The following is a 9,740-nucleotide window of genomic DNA, read 5'->3' as shown; positions in this document are numbered from 1 at the left end:
CAGAGAGAAGATGGGGTGAATGACCAGCTGCTCTGTTCGGTTAAGGGAAGCAGAATAGTAATTGTTTTCGAATCATATCATTGTGCGAAGATCTAAAGGGGTCTTGATTTTATATCTGATCTAAATGTTAGCACCTCTGACAATATGAACTGGGATGTAATTCCAGAGTACTGTTCAGACCCTCTGGGATTTGTGCCAGGGAGACATATAACTTAAGACGTAAATGGATCAGTGGTTTATGTAACTGTGCATTTTTATGAATAAGTGGCCTTGCACTATCAAACCATTTATCCATATAAAACACAAGTCACTAAACTTGCCATGTACCCAAGTTCCAATTCGAGCAACTTCTTTTCAGTGAAGATGGAGGAAGGATTTTCACCATTCTGGTACCAGATTTGAACCCACACAATAATCCCCTGATGTTTGTTTTGTTTGTAGCACTTTAAGATAATTTTTCCTCTCATTAACTTGTTGTGCATCTTTTATTTATTTGATTTGCTTTCTGTCACATAAGTCACATTGAAAATGGAACTCAGTTCCAGGTCCCTAAATGTAAAAGTCTAGATTTTGAGGCAGTGCACACACCATTCCAATAGCATCAACTCAACCAAAGTGTCTGCAGTGGTGTGAACTTCCTGTACTGGCACACCTAACCTCCAATAATAAACAGCTGAAAAAACTGCATTCAGAAATATTGACCAGCTGCAGAGGTGATTGCCTTGAAGGAAACCTGGCTGATGGATGATGACATGCTACTTACCTGCGTGGCTGTAACTTCCACCATATGCTCCACCCAAGATATCTTGGTGATGGTGTGGTTCTCATTATCAAATCCCACCTTGGTCTTGGTGCTTACTGTCTTCTGCAGTTTACAAAGTTTCACCCCTCTCATCTTTCATTTCAACTTGTTATTCTCAATCAGATAAACAAGATCCATAAAAATGTTCTCACCAAGATACCGAGGACCTCTGTTGTTTGTGGTATTTATAAATGATTTGTTTGAAAATGTAGGTGGGCTGATTAGTAAGTTTGTAGACCGTACAAAAATTGGTGAAATTGTGGTTAGTGAGGAAGGTTGTTAAAGGATACAGCAGGATATAGAGCAGTTGGAAATATAGGCAGAGAAATAGCAGATAGAATTTAATCTGGACAAGTGTGAGGTTGTTGGACTTTGGGAGGTCAAATGGAAGAGGAAAGTATGGAGCAAATGGCAGGGCCCTTGGGAGCATTGATGCAGAGAGATCTTGGGCTGCAAGTCTATAACTCCATTTATCTATATAGTTAGTAAGTCTATAAATTCTGTGCTGCCACTTATCTCCTATACTTGCCTTCATCGATCGGGGTGTTGAGTATAAAAGTCAAGAAATCATGTTGCAGCTGTATACGACATTTGGAGAATTGTATGCAGATCTGGTCACTGCGTTACAAGAAGGATGTAGAGGCTTTGGAGAGGGTGCAGAAGAGGTTTGTCAGGATGTTACCTAGAGAATATTAGCTATGGAAGGTTGGACAAACTTAGACTGTTTTCTCTGGAGCAGCAGAGGCTAAGGGGCAACTTGATCGAAGTATGTAAAATTATGGGAGGTATAGATAGGGTAGATATCTGAGTCTTTTCTCCAGGGTAGAAATGTCAAATATTTGAGGGCAAGCTTTAAGGAGAGAGGTGGAAAGTTTAAAGGAGATTTGTGAAGCAAAGTTTTTGCGCAGGGAGTGGAAGGTTCCTGGAATGTGCTGCCAGGGGTAGTGGTGGAAGCAGATATGATAGCAATGTTCAAGAGGCATTAAACAGACGCATGAACAGGCAGGGAATGGAGTGATACGGACCATGTGCAGGCAGATGGGATTAATTTGGATTGGCGTCATGGTTGGAACAGACATTATGGGCTGAAGGGCCTGTTCCTGTGCTGTATATTCTGTGTTCTATATCTTCCCTGCTTTCCTCTCTCAGTCTCTTCATCAACCACCATCTAACTCACCTTGTTCTCTGCCCTCTTCATTGCTTTACCTTTTTGTCCCTCTCTATAAACTCATCACCCCATGCTCCTGATCTTACGGTTACTTCAGAGAGAGCCCTCAGTGATCTCTTATATCGCTGTCCACCAACATCTCCCTTCTTCCCCCTAACCCTGCACTATTCCTGGGTAAAGCTCTTTCCCAATTCACATTTCATGTTTCCAGCCGTCTAACCTTCGACCCTCCATTTCTGCAGCAGCTGGTCTGTTGAACCAAACCACCCCCAAAAAAATTCACCCCCCTCCCCCACCACCAAGAAATAGTCAAGGACAGCACAGCGACACAGCTAGTAGACACTACTTCACAACTCCCGTGACCCGTTTTCAATTCTAACCTCCAGTCTGTCTGTGTGGAGTTGGTATGTTTTCCCTGTGACCCCGTGGGTTTCTCCTGGGTGCTCCAGTTTCTTCTCACATCCCAAAGGTGTGCGGGTCGGTAAATTGTCTTGAATCTGCAACTAAATGGTGGAATTTAGGGGGAGGTGCCGGGAATGTGGGGAGAATTAAATGGGATTAGTGGGAGGTCAGTTTAGCTTGGGGGTCTGAAGGGCCTGTTTCTGTGCTGTATGACTCTATGACTATGATGTTACAATCCTCACCACTGCTCTTTTACATTTATGGAACACAGACCTGAGTGGGTATAGTGGTTAAGTAATTGATCGATTCACAATGGGCCCTGTTTTTTGCTGAAGAATGTTACTCAGCATTCAAGTGGTTATCAAACACTGCTTTCTCTGGTGTGTTTCCTACCTCCCCTTCTGCCCTTTCCAAATACATGTCCATGAGATTCAACCCATGTTCCCTCTAAACTCAAATGACCACCTACCTTCCCCTCCTGACTCCAAAGTTAGCTGATATTGTTATCCGTTGTTTCTCAAGTGCCCCGTCATTGCTTTTAAATGTGCCAACACTAGCCCACCTCAATAAGTCAAGTCTTGAAGCATTCAACTTTCAAACTATCATCCATCTCCAAACTTACTTTCTTCTCCAAAGTCCTTCACAATGTTGCATCCTCCAAAATTTATTCCCATCTTACCCTGAGCTGATCCAATCAAGTTTCCACCTTCAAAACAATACCAAAACAATTCTGGTCAAAATTTCTAACTAATGGTATCCAGAGTAGTTGTAAAAGAGGTGATCTATCCCCAACCCATCTGCTGCCTTTGCTAGATTCATCATATCTTCTTTCTCAATGCCTCTCCACTCTCATCTAGCTGAGTTGGGTCTCAGTTGCCTTTCTTCATTCTTATCTATTCAGTCTGTGTGTAAGCAACAGTGGCTTCTCTTCCCATACTCACAATGCTACTTCTGAAGTTCACCAGGGCTCAACCATCCTCTCATCTACCCGCTAACCCACAGTAACATCACGCACCAAACACATGACATCAGTTTCCACACGTCTACTGACAGTACACAGCTTAGCGTCAGCACCACTTGACCTCTGGACTGTCTCTAAACTGTCTGGCTGCTTGTTGGACATCCAATGCTAAATAAGCAGAAATGTTCCACAACTTATTATTGAAAAAAAACGGAGTCACCATTTTCACTTCCTGTTACAAACTCACTAGCACCATCTGCCTCCTACAGAGTGCTGTGAAACAGAACTAGACTCTTGTCACATTCAACCTTTGGCCCGTATGTTCATGGTGTCACCAGTCTGCTTGTCTCCATCCCTTTGGGTGCTGGACCAATTCCTTTACTGCTGGCAACCTCCTGCCTGCTTTTGTTGTCCTCTATCCCACGGGGCTCCCAGCCACCCTCCCCTGTTCTTGTCCTTGAGGTCTACTACCAGTTTCCTAACCTGCAGCAAGTCCCATTCCCCCTTCACCCCTGTGCCACCATCCGTAACACGGCCGCAGAATGTCGGAAACTCAGCTGTACCACCCACATTAGCAGTCCGACTGACAGAACAATTCCAAAGGTGAGTGAACTACTGGATGAGGCTCCCCCACAACTCCCTCCAGCACCAAGTCATATGTATTGGTATTGGTTTATTATTGTCACTTGTACTGAGGTACAGTGAAAAACTTGTCTTGCATACCGTTCGTACAGATCAATTCATTACACAGTGCGTTGAGGTAGTACAGGGTAAAAACAATAACAGAATACAGAGTAAAGTATCACAGATATATAAAATTTATTTATTAGTCACATGTACATCGAAACAGTGAAATGCAACTTTTTGCATTACTGAGAATGTGCTGGGGGCAGCCTGCAAGTGTCACCACTCTTCCAGTGCCAACATAGCATGCCCACAGCTCCTAACCTGTACGTCTTTGGAGAAGACTACAGAGGAAGACTACAGAGGAAGTGCAGTGCTGGTAGACAATAAGGTGCAAGGTCATAACAAAGTACGTCAGAGTCTTGAAACCATACAGCATGGAAACAGGACCTTCAGCCCACAGAGTCCATGCTGACCATCAAGCACTCATCTGTACTAACCCTAATTATTTAAAATTCTTCCCACATTCCCATCAACTTCCCTCAGATTCTACCACTTATTTACACACTAGGGGCAATTTACAGTGGCCAGTTAACCTACCAACCAGCACGTCTTCGGGATATGGGAGGAAACCAGAGCACCAGGGGAAACCCAGGTGGTCACAAGGAGAACGTGCAAACTCCACACAGACAGTACCCAAGGTTAGGATTGACCCCGGGTCACTGGAGAGGTGAGGCACTTGCTGCACCACCGTGTCACCAAAATCAAGGAACTGATGAGACACCCCAGACTTGACTGGATAAGTACAGCTGCAACTCTGCATAAGAAGCTTGATACGATGCAGGGCAAAGCAGGCTGCTCAATGGCACCCTAGCCATTTCCCACATCACCAGAGCACTGTACCTTCATTGTGCACCACCCACAGCCTGCACTGTAGTTACTTACTAAGGCATCTTCAGCACCGTTTCCCAAAAGACAACCTCCACCACTAGTATTGACAAGAACATGGTATCCACCTCCTCTGAGTTACACCACAGATATCACTGTCTCTTCACCCTCATTCAGTGAAGATCCTGGAGCTACAAACCAATAGCATTCTAGGCATACCTTCACCACATGCAGTGCAGTGACTCAAGAAGGCCGTGGCACTACTTTCACAAGCACGACTAGAGCTGGGCAATAAATATCTGCTTTGCCAGTGATGGGAATGAATGATATATTACCCAAAGTCATCCTATCCAGCCCCCCTCCCCTGTTGCTGGGCACCATTATTTAATTACCCAATCTCATTCTGCACTTGCACTAATCTCCGCTGGTTACCTGCAGCCACATTGACTGTTACTCACTGTTATTACCTCTAGTCTCTCTCCTGCAGCCACATTCACATAGTCATAATATCCAGTCCATCTGTGCTCATGCAGGCTCATCCAAACCTGTGCTCCAGGGTCAATGAGACACTTGCATTGTCCTAACCCAGGAATCCTGATCCAAAATCATTTGAACAGGCACTAACCTGAGCAATCATGGAAGTAACAACTTGATTTGCCGCCCCATCCCTCATTAATGAGCTTGGCCAAGCCACAAAACCACAAACTTTCAGCTTGGTTGCCACAATCTGGATATAGTAGAGTGTGAGAAAGTCAGAGCATGTGGGTATCAGAGTGTGGGTACAAAGGGGTGTAAGGCAAATTAGAGTGAAGGTATACAAAAGTGAAACAGGAGAATGAAGACGTAAGATCCTGATCTTTAGAAATGGAGGAAAGGCATTGAGTCTCGAAGTTGAGAGGTCACGGTGTGGTTGTACAAGATGCTGGAGGCCACACTTGGAGTATCGTGTTCAGTTTTGGTCACCCTGCTATAGGAAGGATGTTATTAAACTGGAAAGAGTACAGAATGGATTTACAAGGATGTTGCCAAGACTTGAGGGACTGAGTTATAGGGGGAGGTTGGACGGGCTAGGACTTTCTTCCTTGGAGTGTAGAAGACTGAGAGGTGATGTTTTAGAGGTGTATAAAATCATGAGGGGCATAGAGAGGGTGAATGCACTCTTTTTCCCAGGGTTGGGGAATCAAGAACTGAAGGCCATAGGTTTAAGGTGAGAGGAGAAAGATTGAATAGGAACTTGAGGGGAAACTTTTTTACACATATGCATGTGGAATGAGCTGCCAGAGGAAGTGGTTGAAGCTGGTACAATACCAACTTTTAAAACTCAGTTGGACAAGGACATGGATAGGTTTAGTAAGTTATGGGCTAGATGCTAGCAAATGGGACTAGTTTAGATGGAGCATCTTGGTCAGCATGGACCAGCTGGGCCGAAGGTCCTGTTTCCATGTTGTATGCCTCTATGACTCTAAACGCCAGGAAGATATGATCAATCTTGTGGAAGCACTGTTTCCAGCTCTGGGTAACAACTTCAGGAAGGATTTGGTGTTGGAGAGGATACAGAAGGGATTTACTTGCATGGTTCCAAGGACAAAGCAATTCATTTCCATGCAAAGGTTGGAGCAGCTGGGGTTGCCCATAGATGGCTGGGAAGCTACTTGAAAGAAGCTTTCAAAATCTTGAAGGCAGATATCTAGTAGCAGGCATGTCGAAAACCAGAAGGCAGATGTTCAAAGTGTTTGTGAAAGAATCAGAGGTAACATTAGAGTTTGAAATGTACTGGCTGATAAGGGGTGGAGTCAGATTTAACAGGAGCCTTCAGGATGGAATTAGAAAAACAGTAGTAAGGGAAAAAGTACAAAGGTATCGGGAAGGAGCTGGGAGAGACAATAATTGAGAAGGAAATGAGCAGCAGGTTTCTGATCCTCTCCAAATCACATTGCTCTTTCTTTACTTCAATGGGTATAATTACCAGAACTCCCCACCCAACAACACCGTGGGACTACCTTCACCACAAAGAGTGCAGTGGTTCATGATGGTGAATCAACACCATGTTCTCAAGGACAACAAAGACTGAAAACTTTAACAAAGTGTCTCTTTGAGACCTACCTGTCTGTGGCCTCCTGTACAATCCTAACAGGACCCAATGTAACTTGAGGAAAAATGCCACATCTTTTGTCTGGGCATTTTCAACACTCCGGAGTCAATATAAGTTCTACATCTTCTGGTAGTTTGCTTTCTTTGCTTGTCTCAGAACTGGCCAGTTTGGCTGCTTGTTATTTCCCTGTGATGTCGGTGTTCCCTACAGCTCTATACTTGATGTTCTCTTACACTCCTTTGTTTGTGATCTCTTTTTTTAACTTTGCTGATTAACCTATAAACCAAGTGACTTCATCTACAGCTTATCCCACATCGACCCTGGCCTCACCCCACAGAGATCCTCCCATCCAACCCTTCCCTACCCTTCTGCAACTTAAAACCACCTTCTTTTCTCCTTTGGTCATTTCAATCAATAAGATAAAGAGAAGGATGAAAAAAAGAAATGAGCAGCAATATTGGTTAAAGAACCAATCACAGCTGTGAGGAAAGATGATACATTGAAGAGATCATCACACAAAACTTCTTGGTAATTGGTTTATTATTTGTCACATGTACTGACATACATTGCAAAACTTTGTTTTGGATGCCATCTAGAGAGATCATTTCAAACATAAGTACATCGAGGTAGCACAAAAGGGAGAAGTAATAACAGAATGCAGAATATAGTGTTGTAGTTGAAGAGAAAGTGCAGTGCAGGTAGACAAATGAGGTGCAAGATCCATGATGAGGTAGATTGAGAGATCGAGAGTTCATCTGTGTAGTGGTTAGTGTAACGCTATTACAGCACCAGCGATCGGGGTTCAATTCCCACTGCTGTCTGTAAGGAGTTTGTACATTCTCTGCAAGACTGCGTGGGTTTCCTCCGGGTGCTCTGATTTCCTCCCACATTCCAAAGACGTAGGGGTTAGTAGGTTAACATGGGTGTAACTGGGTGGCGCGGGCTCGTTGGGCCAGAAGGGCCTGTTACCGTGTTGTATAAGTAAAGTTTTTAAATACAAGTGGTCTGTTCAAGAGTTTTATAATAGTGGGATAGAAGCTGTTCTTGAGCTTGGTGGTGTGTGTTTTCAAGCTTTTGTACCTTCTGCCTGATGGAAGGGGAAAGAAGAGAGAATGACTGGGGTAGGATGGGGTCTTTGATTATGTTGGCTGTTTTTCTGAGACAGCGGGAAGTGTAAACCAAGTCAATGGAGGGGAGGATGGTTTTCATGCTTGACTGGGCTGTGTACACAACTCTCTGCAATTTCTTGCAGTCTTGGGCAGGGCAGTTGCAATACCAAGTTGTGATGCTTCTATTAAACTGAAGAACAAAAACAGGCCATCACAATGTTGGGAATTAATATAGAGACTTCCAACTAGTCTGAGGGAAATAATGGATCAAATCTGTGAGCGGATTTCTAACATGCAAACACACCAGGGCAGTAATAATGGGAGACTTCAATTACACTACTGTTAACTGGGATACAGTCAGTATAAAAGGTAAAAATGGCTCGGAGTTCCTAAATTGCATTGATGAGACTCTTTGGTCAGTACTTAGCAAGTCCAACAAGTAGGGGGCCAATTCTGGATTTAGTTTTGGTGAATGAAGTTAAAGAGGGGGTAGGAGTATCAGTGGGAGATCATTTTTGTGGTAGCGATCATAATTCAGTTAGATTTCGTATTGTCAGGGAGATAGGATTATAGCCACGGAGCCAAAGAGTCTTACAGCGTGGCGACAGGCCCTTTGACCATCGTACCCATTTACACAAATCCTACAAGGATTCCATTTTATCCTCGCCACATCCTCATCAACTCCCCCAACATCCTACCACTCACCTACGCGAGGGGCAATTTACAATGGCCCACTAACCCATCAAGCACCAGGACTAAGTTCAGGTGAAGGGTGTTAACCTGAAATGTCGACTGTCCATTTCCCGCTCCGGCATTTTGTGTGTTGCTCCAGATTCCAGCATCTGCTGTCTCTTGTGTCTTCAGGTCCACAGAGTGGTCAAAAAGTCATAAGGGATGCTTTTATTCCCTCTATACCAAGGCATAGAATATAAGAGCAGGGAGGTTATGTTTGACTTGCATACAATACAAGTTAGCCACAACTTGGCTACTGTGCGTATTTCTGGTCATCACACCGTAGGATGGCTGGGGAGGGTGCAAATGAGATCTATGAGACTGAACTTGGATTTCCAGAAGGCAGTTAACAAGGTGCCACATAAAAGGTTATTGCACAAGATAGGAGTGCACAGGGCTGGGGCAGGTTGGGCCCATGCCCACTGGAGTTTAGAAGAACAAGACATGATCTAATTGAGACATATAAGGTCCTAAGGGGGGTTGACAGGGTGGATGCTGAGATGATGTTTACCAAATGGGGGTAAATTAGAGGGTTCCGAATCAGAATCATGTTTATTATCACCGATTTATATGACATAAAGATTGTTGTTTTGTGGCAGCAGTACCGGGCAAAGACATAGAAATTACTGTGAATAAATAAATATTGCAAAGAAAGGAATAACAAGGTAGTGTTTATGGGTTCATGGACCATTCAGAAATCTGATGGTGGAGGGGAAGAAGCTGTTCCTAAATGGTTGAGTGTGGGTCTTCAGGCTCCTGTACCTCCTCCTTGATGGCAGTAACGTGAAAAGGGCATGTCCCGGATGGTGAGGGTCCTTAGTGACAGATGCCACCTACTTGAGGCACCACCTCTTGAAGATGTCATCGATGGTGGGGAGGGCTGTGCCCTTGATGGAGCTGGCTGAGTCTACACCCCTCTGCAGCCTCTTGCAACCCTTGCACTGGAGCATCCATGCCAGGTG

Source organism: Pristis pectinata, chromosome 26, assembly GCF_009764475.1.
Source record: "Pristis pectinata isolate sPriPec2 chromosome 26, sPriPec2.1.pri, whole genome shotgun sequence".
In the NCBI taxonomy this organism is placed as follows: Eukaryota; Metazoa; Chordata; class Chondrichthyes; order Rhinopristiformes; family Pristidae; genus Pristis; species Pristis pectinata.
This window is presented reverse-complemented; position numbering follows the sequence as displayed.